The sequence below is a fragment of the Triticum urartu genome, chromosome 1 (assembly GCF_003073215.2).
Source record: "Triticum urartu cultivar G1812 chromosome 1, Tu2.1, whole genome shotgun sequence".
NCBI classification, from domain to species: domain Eukaryota; kingdom Viridiplantae; phylum Streptophyta; class Magnoliopsida; order Poales; family Poaceae; genus Triticum; species Triticum urartu.
Window position 1 is genome coordinate 32,416,043 of NC_053022.1, and position 20,219 is coordinate 32,436,261.

At 45.6% G+C, this 20,219-nt stretch overlaps 1 long non-coding RNA gene and 1 pseudogene across 1 annotated transcript; both read left to right on the top strand.

Moving 5' to 3' along the window:
- The first annotated feature begins 8,897 nt into the window (after nucleotides 1-8,897).
- On the top strand, nucleotides 8,898-9,682 carry LOC125546702. The gene is made up of 2 exons (XR_007300657.1): nucleotides 8,898-9,241; nucleotides 9,328-9,682. It is a non-coding gene; the product is annotated as an uncharacterized LOC125546702 (long non-coding RNA).
- Nucleotides 9,683-15,633: 5,951 nt separating this feature from the next.
- On the top strand, nucleotides 15,634-18,185 carry LOC125532650 (annotated as a pseudogene).
- The last annotated feature ends 2,034 nt before the right edge of the window (nucleotides 18,186-20,219 follow it).

Below are 20,219 nucleotides of genomic sequence, written 5' to 3' on the forward strand. Positions count from 1 at the left end.
GCATGCAATGCATGCATGTACGAGACGTGTATTTGCATGCAATGCATGCACGTCACAGGCATAACCAAGCTCCACCCCTGCCACTGATGCATAGGCTCGCCGTGGGGACGAAGCGCATGTGTAGGCATCTTTGACGGCGCCGTGCACACTGGCAGGGACGACCGCCACTCGTGGACCTCGCCTATGGCTTGCGTTGGCGCCCATGGTGCTCGAGACGGCACGATGTGGGTGTGGCCGAAATTGGGCAGGAGATATTAGGCAGGAAACACGTGATGCAAGAAATTATACAGGGAAATTTCTAGCGGCACATGGCATGTGGGGAACACAAGCGAGAAATTGGGCGGAAAATAACGAGAAAGTTATTTGTGTTGAGAAGCACATATCGTGCAGGATATACATGACGCAAGGAATCGAGCACAGAACACACAAACATGAAAGGTATAGAAATCAATCTAGTTGATCGCTTCATGTGTCACCACACTATGATATTATTGCATATGAAATAAATAGATTGCAAATTGAATAATTCATAGATGTGAGTTTTAAAATTTCAAAAATATTCATCAGGTTAATTGATATAATTATGTACTAGAACATGCTTGGCTAAGTAAAGAGAACTCAATCAAATCCATAACCATGTAAATGAGCTCTTTTTGTTGTTTGGTGCTTCACTAATTCGGGTTAAGGTTTCAGCCCGACGGTAGGCGCGTGTCCAGCGGCACCACAATGCTGAAACGGACGAGCTTCCCCGCCCGCTGGATGGTGAGGTTGCGCGGCCATTGTCCCGACGAAGTTGCGCGGCGTCGTTGTTGTTGCGCCACTTCGCCATGTATAGGTGGATGTCTAGGACTAGGGCTCGGTGGCGGCGGTTGCGTGTGTGGAGGCCAAAGTGATGATGAAGAGGGGTGACCGGCGTAATGCCACAATTAATTAATGACGGCGGCCAGGGAATCACCCCGTCTCGCAGGTGACGCGTGTGGGAAACCACGTGCGGTCAGACATGCGAGGGGGCGTATGTAGGGTACATCCACGCGACACATACGGGTGAGGGCGACGTGGAGTCGCCGTGTGGCAAGCTGGAGCTATAGCTAGGTAGAAGCTCGAGTCCTACTGCAAGCAAGCAAGCTAGTTAGCTAGCTAGAGGTGTCCGGCGGCGAGGGTTGGGGTGCACACGAGGCAACGGTGTGCACTCCTCCGGCTCCTTTGCACGCATTCTGGGCCTAGGCCGGCCGCCGTGGCTGGTACGTACGTACGTCTGTGTGTGGGATGGAGAAGGAGAAAGATGCATGTGCCCTTTTTGCAAGTGATGATTGATCTCTTGATTAAAGCAGAAGAAGAAGAAGAAGAAGAAGAAGGATGATAAAGAAAACGAAAAAGAGACCGTCAAGGATCGAGCGATGCGTGTGTGCATGTGTATGCTGCACGCAGGAAAGTGCGTACGTACATACTCTCTTGTTTCGGAAAAGCTTGTGTCTCAAATAAATGTATCTAGCACCAAGTTAGTGCTAGATACATTCATTTGAATAACGATCCTAAGGCAAGCTTTTTTTGGATGGAGTGAATACCTACTAGGATGGAGTTAGCTCCATATATAGACCGTGGCTCCAGCTAGAAGCTGGATGAGGTCCGATCGAGGAGGGCGTGAAGGTGCAGGCGGGCGGCTACTCGATTAGTAACGCGGCCCACTCCCACTTGTGTTATATAGTTAGCCTCGAAAGTTGCAAGCTTAATTTCATGGAAGAACAAGAGTGCATATATATTTTGGTCCCGTTCCTTCCGTCTGGGAACATTGCATGTAGCAACGGTTGGGTGGCAATCGATCATGACGTAAGTTTGAAACCTTTCTTTCTTTCACGTAGGGCCGGCAGTAGATGATCGATCTGGTTCGTATTTGTAATCAAGTGCCGGTGAAGGTGCTAGAGCCTACGGAGCGCCGCTGATGGCTGTAGGCGAGAGCGCATGCAGGGTTGCTCTCGCCGCAGGGTAGCTAGGGTTGCCGCCGATTCCCTGCTCCGGCGTGGTCCGTCGGTCGGTCGGTCTTTGTGTGCATGGAGAAAAGATTTGGCCTTTATATATGCTTGCTTGGTTGAAGTGTAAAAATGTCTTGTGTTTTTTTTTCTGTTTTGGATTATGTTTTCTCATCTACTTGTATTCTCTATTATCTAGATGAAAAGCTTCATAACTCAATTGCATCATTTCATATATGAAAGAACTCCTCTATGTCGGAGAAGGGTCAGAATCGATTGGTTATGTCATCGGTGTGGGATCTTTGGGGGAACACTCCAATCCAATATATGAGTAGTAATGTGGCGAAGATAATTGGACTTTAGTTTCATTTTGATTGATTTGATTTGGAGGAGTGCAGAGAAGAAGGTAGCTAGCTAGAAGAGGAGCCCAGAGAAGAAGAATTGATGCATAATAACTTGGCTCCGGCGTGCAAATCTCGGTTGTGTACGCCCGAGCCACTGACTAGGCGCCGCCAACATGGCGTGGTCCCGCCGTCGGGATGGCAAAGAGAGGAAGTGTGGCCAGTTTTTTTTAAAAAAACCTCTCGAATTTTTTTCTCATAAAAAACCTTATTGACGTTGGAAAGGTGGCATTTCAATTCTTTTACGACTCTATTGCCAGTGGGTCCCGTGTGTACATACTAAAATTAACAAGAAAAAAGGAGGCTTGGCGTCTCGAGCGCGTGACTCTTAGGTCACAGTTGGTCCTGGCCACTATACCATTCACCTATTAACAACTTCACATGCATAGCTTTTCTTTTTTTTTGCGAAACACTTCAACATGGATAGTTGGGTTAATGTAGTCGAATAGAGGCGCTTGTGGGGCTGAAATGGGCTGTCATCAGTGCGGCCCATTTCCTCCTCTTTGTTTTATTTAGATATTTGTAGGTATGTAAATTCTAATCTCATTAATAAAAATAATTTTTAAATTTTCGTAAAGTATAAACATTATTATACATAGAAACAAAATAAATTACTTTTCTAAACTGTTCACATATAATTTTAAAAATATACATATATATGTAAAATTATATTTGTAAAATTATATAAATATTTGTACAATAAGAAATAAATATTTTTAACACTACAATTCATAAATGTTATTTTAATTCTACAAACATTTCAATAATCATACGCATATTTTTATAATTCAATGTTTGTATAATTAAAAAAATATGTAGTTTAAGATTTAAAATGTTAATACGAATATTGGGTCATGCTAATATTTAAATTAGATAGTTGTTTTGAATATAAGTCACAAGTGAATATTCATAAATATTTAGCAAATGTTTATATTCATCAGTTTGAATAATTTAAATATAGCTGGAACTCTATACTTTTTATATTCATTAAACATTTTAAGTGCCTGCATTTACTAAACAATTTATATAATACATGTCTGTTTAAAAACTTTGATGTACTAATCATCGTTTGTATGCATAATATTTATCACACATAAATGTTTTGAACATTATTTTTGTTACTTATGTTTGACAATTATTTCAAAAAGAACTAGCTTTATGTAACTAAAGAGATAGATGGGGGAGAGGAAGATCTTCAGGAGAGGAGGAGAGAATCTGTAGGAGAGGAAAAAGAGGAAGGTGGCACTCCTAAGGAAGCAACCGGCCCTGGGGCTGCCGGTCAACTGACGGGCGCGTTTGATGACGCCCGTCAGGAGCCATGAAAATGCTCAGTTGGAACTGTTGAGGGCTGGGACAACCTCGTATGGTTCAGGAGCTTGTGTGTCTGACTAAGACGCATCGTCCCAATGTTATCTTTCTTTCTGAAACTAGGAAAAATAAAGAGTATGTTGAGTTCTTGCGGTACTGGTTGGGTATGACTAATGTGTTTACTGTTTCTGGCCATGGTAAAGGTGGAGGTTTAGCCGTGTTTTGGGATGGAATATATTCTTGTGATCTGAACAAATATGGTGAACATTTTGTGGACATGTACGTCAACAAGGGTGATGGTACAAAGTGGAGGTGCACTTTTATTTATGGAGAGCCTAAGGCGAGCCAGAGGTATGTAATGTGGGATCTTTTGAGGCGGATTAAACCTCTTGGTGTTGGACCGTGGTTTTGGTGGGGGATTTTAACGAAGCTATGTGGAAAAATGAACATTTCTCTCGACATAAGAGATCTCCTAGACTCATGGATGATTTTCGTGAAGTCCTGTCGGAGTGCAATTTATTTGATTTGGGTTTTCATGGTTCTCCGTGGACATATAATAATATGCAGGAGGGTAACAAGAGTGTTAAGGTACGTCTTGACCGGGCAGTGGCATGTCCTCTTTGGTCTTCTATTTTCCCTCAATGTAAGGTCTCCCATATTATTAGCTCCAGATCTGATCATTGCCCCATTTTAATTGAGTTGATGGGTAATGCTCGGGAGGGGAGGTTTGCTAGAGAGTTGAAATATGAATCTTACTGGGAGAGGGAAGGTCGTGTTTTGGATGAACAGATTAAGGATTGTTGGAATAGAGGATCAAATATTAAGGATCTGAAAGATGTTGCCAATAATTTAGAAAAATTAATGAAATCTCTTCATGGTTGGAGTAGGGTGCATATTGGGTATCTACCTAAGAAACTTGAATGGGCTCGTAAGAGACTTGGCATTTTGTTAAATAGAACTGATCATTCTGCTGTGTTGGAAAGAAAGAATATTCTAGGGGAGATGGATGAACTTCTTATCAGGGAAGAAATATTGTGGAAGCAGAGATCTCGTCTGGACAAGATTAAAGGGGGAGATCGTAATACAAAATATTTTCAGCGAAAAGCTTCCTGGAGAGCAAAAAAAATTTTCTATTTCGGCTCTGAGGAAGGATGATGGTTGTCTCATGGAAAATTTGGAGGAAATGAAAGGTATCACAAACTTGTTTTTTAAACAACTTTATTCTTGTGATGCTTCGGTCGATCCATCCCACATTATTTCATTAGTCAAGCCCCGTGTGACCGATGACATGAATTATGATTTATGCAAACCTTTTACTCAAAAAGAAATAAGTGATGCCCTTTTTCAAATGGGATCGTTAAAAGCGCCAGGGCCAGATGGCTTTCCTGCAAGGTTTTTTCAGCGGAATTGGGGGCTAATCAAAGATGATATTGTCAAGGTTGTGCAACAATTTTTTAATTCTGGAATTATGCCTGATGGTATTAATAATACTACTATTGTTCTCATCCCGAAGATCAAGAATCCTCAAACAATCAAAGATTTCAGGCCGATCAGTTTGTGCAATGTTATCTACAAGATTATCTCCAAGTGTCTTGTTAACAGGTTGCGCCCGCTCCTCGATGGTATGATTTCCCCTACCCAAAGTGCGTTTATTCCGAGAAGGTTAATTTCTGATAGTGCTCTTATAGCCTTTGAATGTATGCATTCGTTAAGTACGCTTAAGGATTTAAGAGGGGAATATTGTGCTTATAAGTTGGACCTAGCCAAAGCCTATGACCGTGTGGATTGGCAATTTTTGCAAAGTATGATGGGGGCGTTGGGTTTTGCGTCGCAATGGATTAATTGGGTTATGACATGTGTTACTTCGGTGAAATTTGCGGTGCACTTTAATGGTCAGTTGCTGCAGTCATTCTCACCTTCTCAGGGGCTCAGGCAGGGAGATCCTTTATCTCCCTATTTGTTCTTATTTGTGGCAGAGGCGCTTTCTTTGTTGCTCAATGATGCATGTGCCAGGGGAGTTCTTCAGGAATTCAAACTGACTAGACAAGCGCCTGGTATTTCTCACTTGCTTTTTGCAGATGATAGTCTGCTATTTTTCAAGGGTTCTTTTGATCAAGCTTTAGCAATTAAAAATATTATGACGGTGTATGAGAAAGGAACTGGACAGATGTTAAGCCCTGATAAATGTTCCATAATGTTTGGGGAAAAATGCAGCTTGGAGAAACAAGTGACTATCATGGTTATCTTAAAAATTACTGTGGAGGGGTTCGAGGATAAATATCTTCGATTACCAGTACCAGAGGGTAGAATGAAGGCCGGTATGTTTCAGTATACTAAAGATAAGGTTTTGAAAAGGCTTTCTGACTGGATTGAAAAATATGCGTCTTGTGGAGTCAAGGAAGATTTAATCAAAACAATAATTCAGGCTCTTCCTATGTACGCTATGGGGATATTCAAATTTCCAGTTTCCCTTTGTGAGGAGTTATCCCATATTATAAGGAACTTTTGGTGGGGAGACGAAGAAGAAAGAAGAAAAACTCATTGGTTGGCGTGGGACAAACTAACAAGACCTAAAGGTAAGGGGGGAATGGGGTTCCGTGATCTCAGGCTTTTTAATCAAGCTCTTCTGGCTGAACAGGCATGGCGGTTATTGGTTTACCCGGATTCGCTATGTGCGAAATTGATGAAGGCAAAGTATTACCCCCAGGGACATATTCTTGATACGGTGTTTCCGCATGCTAGTTCTGTGACTTGGCAAGGTATTTCACATGGTCTAGAACTTCTTAAGAAGGGGGTCATTTGGCGGGTATGTGATGGATCTAGTATTAATACATAGAGGGATAATTGGATACCTAGGAGGCACGGCCTAAATATCTCAGCTAGAAGGCATAATACCAAGTTAAAATTAGTTTCTGACTTATTCATGAGCGGGCGTAAGTGTTGGGATGAAAATTTGATCAAGTATCTATTCTATCCACATGATGCGGAGGAAATTCTTAAGATTCGTATTCAGGCTTCTAGGGATGGGGACTTTGTTGCATGGCACCATGAGAAGAATGGTATATTTTGTGTTAAAAGTGCGTACAATTTTGCGCTTAATTTGAAAGATAGCCAGGATCATAGTGGCCAATCTAGTGGCGAACCAAAGGGGGTAAGAGGGATTTGGGACATAATATGGAAGGCTAATATACCTCAGAAAATCAAGATTTTTGCGTGGCGAGCTGCTACCAATAGCTTGGCGGTCCAAATGAATAGAGTTAAGCACCATCAGACTGATTCAGGGTTGTGTTCTATTTGTGGGGTTGAAGATGAAGACATCTTTCATGCTCTGGTGAGTTGTTCTAAAGCTCGTGCTCTTCGAATGGCAGTGAGAGAGCGGTGGAATATTCCGGATGAAGAGTTCTTCAAGTGCACGGGAGGTTATTGATTTTACTGGCGCAACTGGGTTTGCGGCAGAGGGAGCAAATCATGTTTCTTTTCTGGCGAGCATGGCATTTGAGAAATGATTTAATTTTTAGAAATGGGAAAGAATCCGTTAATGCCTCTGCACATTTTGTGGATAATTTTTGGACCACCTTCACGTCTAGTCATGACACCGCTAAATTGGACGTTAGTAACAAAGGCAAGGAGAAGGTGAGTGGAGTTGTAGAGGATTATGCACCGTTAAAAGATCATGTGGTCTGGACTCCTCCCCCTAATGATCATATGAAAATCAATGTGGAGAGTACTAATGCAGCCAGTGTGGGGGTCGTAGCTCGTAATTCTTCTGGAGATATTATTGTTTCTTCGTGGGACTTTATTGATCGGTGTTTCAGTGTGAATGAAGCTGAGCTCCGCGCCTGCCTCGCAGGACTTTATATAGGTATCACTCTTCTCCAATCTATTATTTTAGAGACTGATTGTGTTTTCGTACATTCGTTTCTTGCAAATGAGAAGATTGATAGGTCCCCCCTGGCTGATCTGATGGATAAGGCTCTGAGTATATCTAGGATGATCCATAATTTTCATATTGCAAAGATAAGTCGGACGGCCAATGGGGTGGCACATGAGATTGCAAAGTTTAGCTTTAGTTCTATGTCTGATGGGATTCTTTTTAATTCTGTTCCACCCTGCGTGGTGTATGCTATAACGAATGTTGTAAAAACCTTTCGTTGGCTTAATTAATAAATGGGGTGTTTTAAAAAAAAGAACTAGCTCGTGTAAAATGGGTGGCACTATCTGCAGGCAATTTAAGCCCCACCTGCATCATCTTTATACTACTGTTCTTTTTTGAAATACCCTTATATACTTATTGAACATCCGGGAGCAGATGTTGCCGTGGCTGTGAGGGTGTGTGCGTCCTAGCAGTAGTTGGCGTGTTCGAATGTAGAGGCCTAAGCTTTTTTTCTTTTAGATTTCACGTCAGCACCTACTTGTCATACATCAAAAAGAAAAAAAAAACATCTACCACGTGAACATGGTCTTTTTTGTGAGAAATAATTTTTTAGGGGTTTTTGTTTCCAAAGAAAAAAAAGGCCACACGCTTCAAGTCACTAACAGCGGGCCCCATTCCACGCTGGCATGCCAAGTCAGTGTTGATTTTCTATCCATGCGCGATTAGGACCGTATTTGCATAACCGAGCCAAATTCTTGCACCAGTTCAATGTATGCCACAAGTTCTAGCACCAAAGTAATGGTTTACGCCAAGTTCAAGCACCATTGGTGTAATTGACTCAAGATCGGAAAAGGTAGCTAGAAGAGGAGCGAGCTGGGCTTCTATACGTTCCCGGCGTGGACGCGCGCGGCTAGACAAGAGGAGGAGCTAGCACGGGCGGCCACAGTTTGGAGGTCCAACTTCAACTCCAAGGTAGGCATGCATGCACCCGGGTACGCAGGCAGCATGATAGATGTATCACTCGATCGATCGTCAAGGATCGAGCGATGCGTGATGTGTATGCTGTACGCATGCAGGAGAGTGCGTACGTACGTTGTGGGTTCGATCGCCTCCTCTGGGAGAAGTCTGTTTTAAACCTTGTCTTCGTTCGACCCGGCGAATTCGAACCCCAACCTTGGAATCCCTGAAATCGATACCCCCACCTCTCTGATCCCAGTTCTTTGCGCCCTTAAGCCCGGTTTAGCATGGGATTCGCTGACGTGGCAGAGGAGGAGGCCGGGTTAGGTGAGTGATTAGAATAAATGACGCCACGTGTGCTACCCGATGCCCCTGTCTCTATATCCTCTATTCTGGAAGCGCACTCTGCTCAGCGCAAGGTGGGGAACAAAAGTAGGGTTTCGCCGGCGACTAGCGGCGGCGACTGGCCGAGGCGACTGGCCGCGTCCATTAGCGGCGGCGATTGGCGATGTCGGCCATTAGCGGCGGCCATTCTGCTTCATCCCGTTCCCGTAGTGGCGCGGTTCGAAGGAGAGGCGTCGGCGGGTCAGCTCGGTCGCCCGTCCCATCGGGAGCAGCCCATGGATTACGAGCCGACGAAGTTCTGCAGCTTGTGCGGGAGGAAGGCTGCACGGTGGATCTCATGGAGTCCAGCAAACCCAGGAAGGAGGTACTATTCGTGCGTGGATAACCAGGTAAGCTAAATTCGCCTCTTGTTTGCTGTGTATGTTCCCCTCTGTTGTACTTTTCTTGTTCTGAATTTTGTTTTTCAATTGGACAGCATGGGTTCATCGAATGGCATGAGGGGCCGACGACATCATTTATCCGTGATTTGTTGGGAGATCTTCGGGACAAAGTGTGGATGAGGCTGCTCTTGCTATTCAGTCCAATGAGATAGAAGTTGCTGCGTTGAGAGAGGAATTGGAGAAGAAGACTGAAGTAATTTCAGAAATTAGTGCTAGGTGTGAGAGGAAAGATGTGATTCAGATGTATAGATGTGATTCAGATGTATAGATGTGATTCAGATGTATAAATGTTCAGTTTCCAGAGTGATGCAATCTGGAGCTATCTTAATTGCAATGTAATGTATCTGAATCATGTTGGAATGAATTTGAAAGACCCAAATATGCTGTGTATGTCTGAATATCTTAGTTTTGACAGACCCAAATATGCTGTGTATGTCTGAATATCTTAGTTTTGACAGCTCAAGTATGCATTTTTTTAATACTTTGTACAGCAAAAGTTTGCAATTTTTGACTGGCTGTGAGTTTACAGTATAAATGTACTATGCATCCTTTTTTTGACAGCAGGAAGTACTACATGGACATACTTAGAAGGAACAAGCACAATCACACTGACCAAATGACAGTGGTAGCACAGTACACTAGACACCAAATTTCAAAGTGGTCATTTTACAGTAGCAGTGACAATTTTGCAGCAAACATGCATACATTCAAGGATCATTTGACAGTACCACTGAACTTAAACATAAATAGTGGTCATTTGACAGTACCAGAAGGACCGTGTTCACATCATAAAACTAGAGTTGATATTAAAACTAGAACCATAAGCAGTACTTCGTACTGACACTTCCATCACAAGAACTAGTTCATTCTGACATTTTCCAAAATAGCCACATCATCAAAGAAATCTAGTAATTCCCACTAGCAGTGAAATAGGGCATGAATCTTGTCCCCCTTCCAGCTCTTGTCCCACTCCCAGCTCCTCTCCCTCTTCCAGCTCCTCTCCCACTCCCTCCAGCAGAAGCTGATGAAGTTCTAGTCACTCTCGGTGGTCTGAAGCTAGATGTTGCAGCTTGAGAGCTTGATCCTGCAGCTTGAAAGCTTGATCCAGTAGCTTGAGAGCTTGGTACAGCTGAAGCTCTAGCTGCTGCAGCCCTGCTTGTTGATGCATCTGTTTGTGCTTGCTGTAAATAAAATAGAGAAATTAGGGAAAAATAAGTGCATATTTTCATTCTTTCTTCCTGATCTTCTCTTGCTGTGAAATAATGGGGTAGAACCTAGCTTCTATAATAGCATTGTTGAATGATTCACAAAGGTTGGTGTCAACCGATTCACATTTTGCCCCAACCGGAAACAAAGCCCTAGCCCAATGCTTGGGCTCTGTCCTCATGATGTCCTTTGCACCATCAGGAGTAAGTTGAGCTAGCTTGGCTTTGTTATGATTAAAATCTTCCCTGTTTGAAGCCTTTGCAATGGCCCAGAACCTTTTCTGCAACTCATGGTCTTTGTGTTTCTTTCTCCAATTGGCATAAATGTGCCTAGCACACATCCTGTGCTCTGCCCTAGGCAAGTAGTCTCTCATGCTTATAATTAGGCCCTGCAAAAAGAGACAAATGTTAGCAGCAAATAAAAAATACATTTGCAAAAAAAGACAAATGTATGCTACCAGCACATGAGACCAGGACCACTACCTAACCATAGGACTAGGAGCACTACCTAAACATAGGTATAGGTGTCGCTCCGACGAGGCGACCGAACCTTTTCGACACTTACATAAGACATTATTTTTTTAAACTAGGCATTAAATAAGTTTTACCTTTTGTTGGTCAGAAATGAAGACCCATCCAGCACCTTGATCATTAATGTCCAAATCTTTGATAAGAAGTCCAATAAACCAGGCCCAGGTATCCTTGGTCTCCTTCTCCACAACAGCCCATGCAACTGGATAAATTTGGTTGTTGGCATCCCTAGCAATTGCAGCTAGCAGCTCACCTTGGCATGCTCCCTTGAAGAAACAGCCATCCAACCCAATCACTTTCCTGCATCCTGCTTTAAACCCTTTCTTCATTGCATCGAAACAAACATAAAATTGCTGAAAGATGTTCTGCTCCATCTCTACTGGATCCAAGCAAACAGCCACTGTGCTCCCTGGGTTGCTTCTAAGTAGTTCCAACTGATAATCAAACACTTTTGTGTACTCATTTTTCATACCATACAAAAGCTTGTCGAGTACAATTTTTTTTGCTGCCTTGCACTTTGAAATTGATACATCAGCAAACATTTCTTACATCACCGTGGATTTCATGCTGTCAATCTTCCATAAAGGATTTGCCAAGATGAAATTCTTGTTGGGGAACGTTGCAGAAAACAAAAATTTTCCTACGGTTTCACCAAGATCCATCTATGAGTTCATCTAGCAACGAGTAATCGGATGCATCTACATACCTTTGTAGATCGCGAGCGGAAGCGTTCAAAGAACGGGGATGAGGTAGTCGTACACGACGTGATTCAAATCACGGAGATCCTAGCACCGAACGGACGGCACCTCCGCGTTCAACACACGTACGGTCAGCGTAACGTCTCCTTCTTCTTGATCCAGCAAGAGGGAAGGAGAGGTTGAGGAAGATGGCTCCAGCAGCAGCACGACGGCGTGGTGGTGATGGAGCTGCAGTACTCCGTCAGGGCTTCGCCAAGCGCTATGGAGGAGGAGGAGGTGTTGGAGAGGGAGAAGGAGGCAACCAAAGGCGGATGAAAAGCCCTCCTTCCCCCACTATATATAGGAGGGCCTAGGGGGGGCGCCGGCCCTAGGAGATCCAATCTCCTAGGGGGCGGCGGCCAAGGGAGGTTCCCTCCCCCCCCCCCAAGGCACCTAGGGGGTGCCTTCCACTTGTGGGACTCTTCCCCTTTTGAAACCCTAGGCGCATGGGCCTCTTGGGGCTGGTGCCCTTGGCCCATGTAGGCCAAGGCGCACCTCCTACAGCCCATGTGGCCCCCCAGGGCAGGTGGCCCCACCCCGGGACCCTTCCGGTGGTCCCGGTACAATACCGGTGACCCCGAAACTTGTCCCGATGGCCGAAACAGCACTTCCTATATATAATTCTTTACCTCCGGACCATTCCGGAACTCCTCATGACGTCCGGGATCTCATCCGGGACTCCGAACAACATTCGGGTTAGTGCATATACATATCCCTACAACCCTAGCATCACCGAACCTTAAGTGTGTAGATCCTACGGGTTCGGGAGACAGGCAGACATGACCGAGACGACTCTCCGATCAATAACCAACAGCGGGATCTGGATACCCATGTTGGCTCCCACATGCTCCACGATGATCTCATCGGATGAACCACGATGTCGAGGATTCAATCAACCCCGTATGCAATTCCCTTTGTCAATCGATATGTTACTTGCCCGAGATTCGATCGTCGGTATCCCAATACCTCGTTCAATCTCGTTACCGGCAAGTCACTTTACTCGTACCGTAATGCATGATCCTGTGACTAGACACTTGGTCACTTTGAGCTCATTATGATGATGCATTACCGAGTGGGCCCAGTGATACCTCTCCGTCATACGGAGTGACAAATCCCAGTCTTGATCCGTGTCAACCCAACAGACACTTTCGGAGATACCCGTAGTATACCTTTATTGTCATCCAGTTATGTTGTGACGTTTGGTACACCCAAAGCACTCCTACGGTATCCGGGAGTTACACGATCTCATGGTCTAAGGAAAGGATACTTGACATTGGAAAAACTCTAGCAAACGAACTATACGATCTTGTGCTATGTTTAGGATTGGGTCTTGTCCATCACATCATTCTCCTAATGATGTGATCTCGTTATCAATGACATCCAATGTCCATAGTCAGGAAACCATGACTATCTGTTGATCAACGAGCTAGTCAACTAGAGGCTTACTAGGGACATGTTGGTGTCTGTTATTCACACATGTATTACGATTTCCGGATAACACAATTATAGCATGAATAAAGACAATTATCATGAACATGGAAATATAATAATAATGCTTTTATTATTGCCTCTAGGGCATATTTCCAACAATTCTCATACCTTTTGGCAATCACCTTAGCAGTAACCAGTTTGTTGTCTCTGTTTTGTGCACATTCATGCTCATCTTCAAATGTGATGATTTGAAACCTAGAGCACCTGCTTGTTTTTGCTGCATATAACAACCATGGAGACCCAGGCCAGTCACACTTTGCTCTAACTCTGTGCTCCTCGGATTTTAAGAAGGAAATGCTCCTTTTGGTAGCAAGTCCATACCTCTTTATAGCTCTGGTTAACTGCTTCTTGCTTCTAAAAACCATTCCACTGAAGTGTGGAACGTCAGAGTCAGGGTTGAACCTAACATATTGGCTCTTCCTTCTAACCATGTTCCCATCTTCATCTTCATCATATGAGTAGTCCTCATCAGATGATTCAAACTCCATATCCTGTACAGCCTCCTCCACATTTGCCACGAGCTCAATACGCACTGCCCCAGTTGAATCTGCATCAGCCCACTTCTTAGAATCTCTCATCTTTTTCCTGAATTTTCTTGCATGCTTTCTCAGCTCAACAACCTCTGATTCTTCCCCACTGTCATCTGTATGGGGCACATACTCAATGTCCTCCGAGTCAGATGAATCTACAACATCTTGTGCAACTTCTGCAACATTTTCAGAAATTGTAGTAGCATTTTGTGGAACTACAACAGCATGTTGTGCATGTACTGCAACATTTTGTGCAACTTCAGAAACTTGGGACATATCATATGGTTCAGTTGGATCAACAACTTGAGAACTCTGACTAGCATAACCACTTCTCACTTTTTTTCAATGGACTGCTTATCACTTGTGTGACCACACCACCTTTATTGGGAATAAGGATATGTTCAAGTATCTCTCCTCTTGCACCACTACTCTGTTCATTTCCATTGTCATGTTCATCTTCTGCTGTGATCACTAAATCAGGCTCATCTTCACTGCCAATGCACATCAGCTCCTCAAGCTCATCTCCTTCAAAATCAGACCCACTATTTGCTTCCTCTAGCTCATCCTCTTCCCCATTATACTCCACATATACTTCAGCAACCCCTCCATCTGTAGTGTACTCAGACATCTTCATGCAACAAGCATAATCAAACAAGAAAAGCAATCCATTTATCAACTCCATGCCAGGCAACAAAAAATGGTACTTCATGCTTTCCTTCACTGTCATATGATCTCCTAAAAAGCCTTTTAGCTCCGGCAATGAGAGCTTGTCCCGCTCAATCTCTGATATTCCAATATCTCCACCCACATAATCAAGCGATGGACCAATCCGTATGAACTCGCCCCCAAAGTGAAATCTGACAGTCAACACTTCTGCTGGATCCATGTTTTCAACGACAAAATCCTACATTACAACAAATATATATAAGCATAATTGAACTAGAACTACAAATAGCACAATCTGACCTACCAAAAATTTCTCCCAAAAAACCCAAACTTGAACACCTGTAGAACCCTAAACCTAGCGCTTGTAAGAGGCTAAAATTTCCCCCAAAAAAGCAGGGAATGGACACTCGGGAAGAACATCGTGTACCTGCTCTTGTTCTGCAGGAGTGCTCGTCGGAGGTCGTTGCGATCATCCGCCGTTCGCCATCGCCGCCGCGGAGGAGAAGTTGATTCGTCAGGGAGAAGGGAGGCGAACAGAGCAGCAAGGAGGCGAGCTGGTCCGGCTCAGCCAGTTATCCCCGTGCCTGAACCTGTTGGACCCACCACCGAAGCAAAGTCAGTAATCCCGCTCACACGTCAGCGAATCCCTGTTTGGGAACGGGCTTAAGGGCGCAAAGAACTAGGATCAGAGAGGTGGGGGTGTCGATTTCAGGGATTCCAAGGTTGGGGTTCGAATTCGCCGGGTCGAACGAAGACAAGGTTTAAAACAGACTTCTCCCAGGGGAGGCTCGATCGAACCGAAACGAAAGCGAACCGACGCGTCACGTTTGTCCGTAGCGCAAGTGGAGTCAACGCCCGCCGGTAGACTAGCTAACCAGCTAGCCTAGGACCAGGACTCGGACTAGCCGAGCGTTGTCAAAAGAGAGAGAGAGAGAGAGAGAGAGAGAGAGAGAGAGAGAGAGAGAGAGAGGAGCGAGCCGAGTCCGTTTCCAGCAGCCATGAACTGACCGGGATCTCTGGTGCTCCGTCCGAGTCGGACGGGATGCGGTCTGCTACATTATATACGCCGGCCAAGGGAAGCAGAGAGGCTCTTGGAACAGAAAGGTCGAGGCATCGACGGCGATCATCACACCACCAAACACAATCGAGAGGAAGAGATGCTGATGGCTCGACTCCTAGCGATGGCCGGCAGCTATGGCCAGAAATCCAAGACCAAGAAGAGGCCGGCCCAAGGAACAGTGCACGACATGGAGAAGAGAGTCATGCAAGCGATCCGGGCAAGGGGACGCGCCCGATCAAGTTGGTTTCGGAGGTTCATGGCCGCATCCGACAGGGACGTGCCCGATCAAGTTGGTTTCGGAGGTTCATGGCCGCATCCGACAGGGACGTGCCCGATCAAGTTGGTTTCGGAGGTTCATGGCCGCATCCGACAGGGACGTGCCCGATCAAGTTGGTTTCGGAGGTTCATGGCCGCATCCGACAGGGACGTGCCCGATCAAGTTGGTTTCGGAGGTTCATGGCCGCATCCGACAGGGACGTGCCCGATCAAGTTGGTTTCGGAGGTTCATGGCCGCATCCGACAGGGACGTGCCCGATCAAGTTGGTTTCGGAGGTTCATGGCCGCATCCGACAGGGACGTGCCCGATCAAGTTGGTTTCGGAGGTTCATGGCCGCATCCGACAGGGACGTGCCCGATCAAGTTGGTTTCGGAGGTTCATGGCCGCATCCGACAGGGACGTGCCCGATCAAGTTGGTTTCGGAGGTTCATGGCCGCATCCGACAGGGTCGATAAGGCGGTCCAAGATTTCATCGAGCATCGCATCAAAACGTCACCGTGCAGGTCTCGCATCTCATCAGCCTGCGCACAAGCAAACTCGACACTCAACGTTACTTATGGTCTCTGTTTGCTCTTCTTGTTCGTATCAATGTACTCGTTACTAATCTTGTAATCTGTTTCCTTCCTCGGTTTTCTACTATATATGAAAGGTTGTAGAGATTTTACGAAACACCCCATGTACTTCATATTTGAGTTGTGACGAATTTAAATATTGGCAGACTAGGATGGAGAAATCTTCTTTGACACTTTTCATTCACTGATCGGGACGACGCATGCTAGAAACCACACTCCTGACTTGCAGTTCTTGGGCATGACCGCAGTTGGAGTTAATTACAAGAAACTACCACATTTACGGCTAAGTTTGCATAAAACCACCAAGTCACTAATCCTTGCAAAAAAACACCGCAATTTCTCTAATCTTGTTGCAAAAAGCAATGATCGGGTGACTTGGTCCGTTTGATCGCTTTCTGACAAGTGAGACCGAATTTTAAGGAGCTCACTTGGCAAAGAATTAATTGACATACACACCCCTAGAATCTATATCTATATTTATATCTATACCTAATATTAATTAAAGGGAGGAAGCTTTTATAGTTCTCCATACGTCATTCCTTTGTATCCGTTGATTTTACGTTTACCACAAAAATTAACGGCTAAGATTTAATAGAAGCATGTCTCCTTTTTTGCCTGGTCTTTGACCAATTTTGATCGGCCCTCGCTCGCCTTCATAAAATCACGATGAAAAAATTGACGCCGTCAAGATTCACCTAGAAAGACCTGGTGCACGAAGGTCGTTCTCGGCTAATAAGAGTCAGAGTCGGGCGACACAACCTCGTGGTACTGCCACGCCGGTGGCGCGCCGTCTGTGTCGTTGTCGTGGGCCAGGCACGAGTTCGACCTGGGCGGCTCCTCAGTGCCAACCCCATGCCAATCGTTTGGCCGAGTGTTTGTGTTCGGCCTTGCGGTCACGGCGTGCCTTTGCAAGTTCTACTGATTGATCTGCGGCCGCGCGGCATGCAAGTATGGCTTTCCTTAGGCTGTCGGCATATCTTGGTCTATGTCGTTGGCCCCAATAAAAAGCTGTCGGCATAGAATAGGACGTCGGCTTAGGGCTTTATTCCGGTAGTGGTCGCGAGGAAGCCGGGCCTCAGCGGCGTTGGCCTCGGCATGCCTCCAGTGGTCATGCGCGTCCACCTAATGAGCACCTACGTGCATCACCTCCGGGACATCATCAAGGAGTGTGTGGCCCACCCGACACACTATGACACCCAGATCGAGGGCTTCAAGGTCATCGTGAGTGTCGGCAACGGCTGCGGCGGGTTCTTTGCGTGGGACGTGCTGGAGAAGCTGGGCACCAACACGACCGACAGCCTGCACCTGGAGCTAGACGACATGTTCCCGAACCATATGCCCAACCAGGAGAACGCGAGGCCATGTCGCTGACCCGCCGCGCGGTGCTGACCCGCGGCGCCGACCTCAGCGTGGTGTTCGACACGAGCGTGGACCGAAGTGGCGTGGTGGACGGCGCGGGGGCTGCCTCATCGCGCTCATCTCCGCCATCGTGCTGGGGGAGCACCCGGGGACGATGGTGGTGACGGGCACGTGGTCGGGCGACGGGCTCATGCGGTTCATCGAGGCGAGGAGCAAGCGGCGGCTATGGCAACGTGGTCGACAAGGACGTGCAAGTCAACGTGGACGGCGTGAAGACGCACGTCACGATGGAGAGTTGGAGACCACAGGGCACGGCGCGCTCAGGCAGAACCACTTCCTCGACGACTGCGCGTACATGGGGTGAAGATCATCATCCAGATGGTCCGGATGAGGCTGGCCGTGTTGGAGGGCAGGGTCGGCAGCCTCATCCGGGACCTCGAGGATCTTGATCGAGTCTGCCTCTGATGTATGGTGCTTTGCCAAGGTAAATTTAGAGTTTTTCATATGTCTTCAGAAGTGAGCACAAGTGATGTTTATGTTTGATCGATGTTGATTATGCAACAGTCTTTTCGTCAAAAAAAAAATTATGCAACAGTGTGCAGACCTGTATTTTTTTTTAGAACCGGGCTTTTTACCCTTTTTCATTGCAAAGAACGGAAATACAACCAGTTCAAGCTAGAAAAACAGGAGGGGGGAAAGAGGCATAGCGAGTTCTAGCACTATCAGGAAACCCACCATACTCGCTCGTCGTCGAAACGAGTATCATGGGGCGAAAACCTGGGTAGCACAGCATAACACCTAACCTATTACATTCTCAAAAGATCAGATCAGAGCATCAAAACACACAGCCGCACGAAACTTGAAGGAGGAAACAGTATTGGGATCGCACGCCCGTCATCTCCTCTTCCAGCACGCCTCCAGAGAGCATCAGGCACCTTGGATTGGTTTCTTGACAGCACCACACATCTTCATCAGCTGCATCGTCCCAGTCCTGACCATCTTAGCTCCAGCGCGAAGATCCTTAGCGTCCTCTCCTTGTTGCAGCCCTGTCCAATATAATAGAAAGGAACATAGAGAAAACACAATCTCAAAAGGAGTCTTAATTTGTTTCTTTTCAAAAGTAGCTCGATTGCGTGCCAACCAAATGGCCCAACATACGGCCGCTAGTCTCACCGTATGAAACTTTTGCTTCCCAGGAAGGAATTTGTGGCACCACACAAAGTATTGCCAGTAGTTCGACGGGCATCTATCGGTGCCAAGAGCTACTCCAATGGATCGCCAAACAATCCTGGCCACGGGACAAGTAAAGAACAAGTGCTTCACCGTTTCCACCTGTTTGCAGAAAGAGCAACAGGGATTCCCTGTCCATTTTCTTTTGCTCATCACTTGTCTAGTAAAGACTGCGTCTTGCGACATTTGCCACAGAAAGATCTTGATTTTAAGAGGGATCTTGGCTTTCCAAATCCATCTATAATGGCATCCACTCAGGGGTTTCTCCAGCATTTTATATACTGACTTAGTGGTGAACTTACCATTCTGGTTGAGTCCCCAGAAAATACGATCATCCCTCTCAGTAAGGGGGATTTTATTGACCACATCACGCATATCTTCCCATTGCGGATAATTCAGGGGTAAGCCTATGTCTGAACATAGAGGCGTCGTCAAGCCTATCTTTTCGGTCCAGGGTGCTTGTTGGGTAGTTGCAGATTTCAAACAGGCGCGGATACTGATCTTGAAATGGGGTCAGCCCATTTATCGGATCTTTCCACAACCTGATCAAGTTCCCAGCCCCAGTCTCAATCTTTCTGCCCATCATATATATTTTTTTAATCTTGAGCAAAGCTTTCCAACAGGGCGAGTCAGAGAATTTGGGGGAGACTTCAGCAACAGAGGTGTTGCGAAGATATCTGGCCCGGACTATATACTGCCATAGCCCATTTTGCGTCTCTAATTTCCACCACCATTTGACCATGAGACTAATATTTTTCTTCCTAAGATCTTTAATACCCAAACCCCCTTTATCTTTGGATCTACATATCTTGCTCCATTTAACAAGATAGTATCTCCTCTTTTTGTTGCACCCTTGCCAGAAGAACCTACGTCTGTGTTTGTCTAGTCTCTCTATGAAAGTCTTATTCATGAGCCACATAGACATGTGGTAGAGAGATATATGTGTGACAACAGAATCAAGCAAAGTGTGCCTCCCTCCTATTGAGGCAGCGTTGCCGATCCAGGCCTCGAACCTCTTGAGATACTTACCAACAATAAACTCCCAATCGGAAGATTTTAGATTAGTATAGCTCACAGGCATTCCCAAGTATTTGGGCGGGAAACTGCCAACCTCACAGTTGAAGATTTCTGCATATTTTTTCACCGTATTTTCATCTCCACCCACAGTGAGGATCTCACTTTTTTGAAAGTTAACTTTCAGGCCAGACATCATTTCAAACATATATAGCAACAACTTCAGGTTGACAGCCTTATCAGCATCATCCTCGA